Genomic DNA, 890 nt, shown 5'->3' on the forward strand with positions numbered 1-890 from the left:
GAGAGAGAGAGTGAGTGAGTGAGTGAGGGTGGGGGGAGATAGAGAGAGTGTGAGGGGGAAAAGAGAGAGAGAGAGTAAGGGGGAAGAGAGAGAGAGAGAGAGAGTGTGAGGGGGGAGAGAGAGAGAGAGAGAGAGTGAGGGGGAAGAGAGAGAGAGAGAGAGAGAGAGAGAGGGGGAAGAGAGGGAGAGAGAGAGTGTGAGGGGGAAGAGAGGGAGAGAGAGAGTGTGAGGGGGAAGAGAGGGAGAGAGAGAGTGAGGGAGAAGAGAGAGAGAGAGAGAGAGTGTGAGGGGAGGGGAGATAGAGAGAGTGAGGGGGAAGAGAGAGAGAGAGAGTGAGGGGGAAGAGAGAGTGAGGGGGAAGAGAGAGTGAGCGTGAGGGGGAAGAGAGAGAGAGTGAGGGGGAAGAGATAGAGAGAGAGAGAGAGTGAGGGTGAAGAGAGAGAGTGAGGGTGAAGAGAGAGGAAGAGAGAGTGAGGGGGGGATAGAGAGAGTGAGGGGGGATAGAGAGAGTGAGGGGGGGGGGATAGAGAGAGTGAGGGGGAAGAGAGAGAGAGTGTGAGGGAAGATAGAGAGAGTGTGAGGGGAGATAGAGAGAGAGTGAGGGGGAAGAGAGAGAGAGAGAGGGGGAAGAGAGAAGAGAGAGAGAGTGTGAGGGGAGATAGAGAGAGTGAGGGGGAAGAGAGAGAGAGAGTGAGGGGGAAGAGAGAGAGAGAGTGAGGGGGAAGAGAGAGAGAGAGAGTGAGGGGGAAGAGAGAGAAGAGAGAGAGATAGAGTGTGAGGGGGGATAGAGAGTGTGGGGAGATGAGAGTGTGAGGGGGGAGATAGAGAGTGTGAGGGGGGAGATAGAGAGTGTGAGGGGGGAGATAGAGAGTGTGAGGGGGGAGAGAGAG

This window comes from Pristiophorus japonicus, chromosome 30, assembly GCF_044704955.1.
Source record: "Pristiophorus japonicus isolate sPriJap1 chromosome 30, sPriJap1.hap1, whole genome shotgun sequence".
NCBI classification, from domain to species: Eukaryota; Metazoa; Chordata; class Chondrichthyes; family Pristiophoridae; genus Pristiophorus; species Pristiophorus japonicus.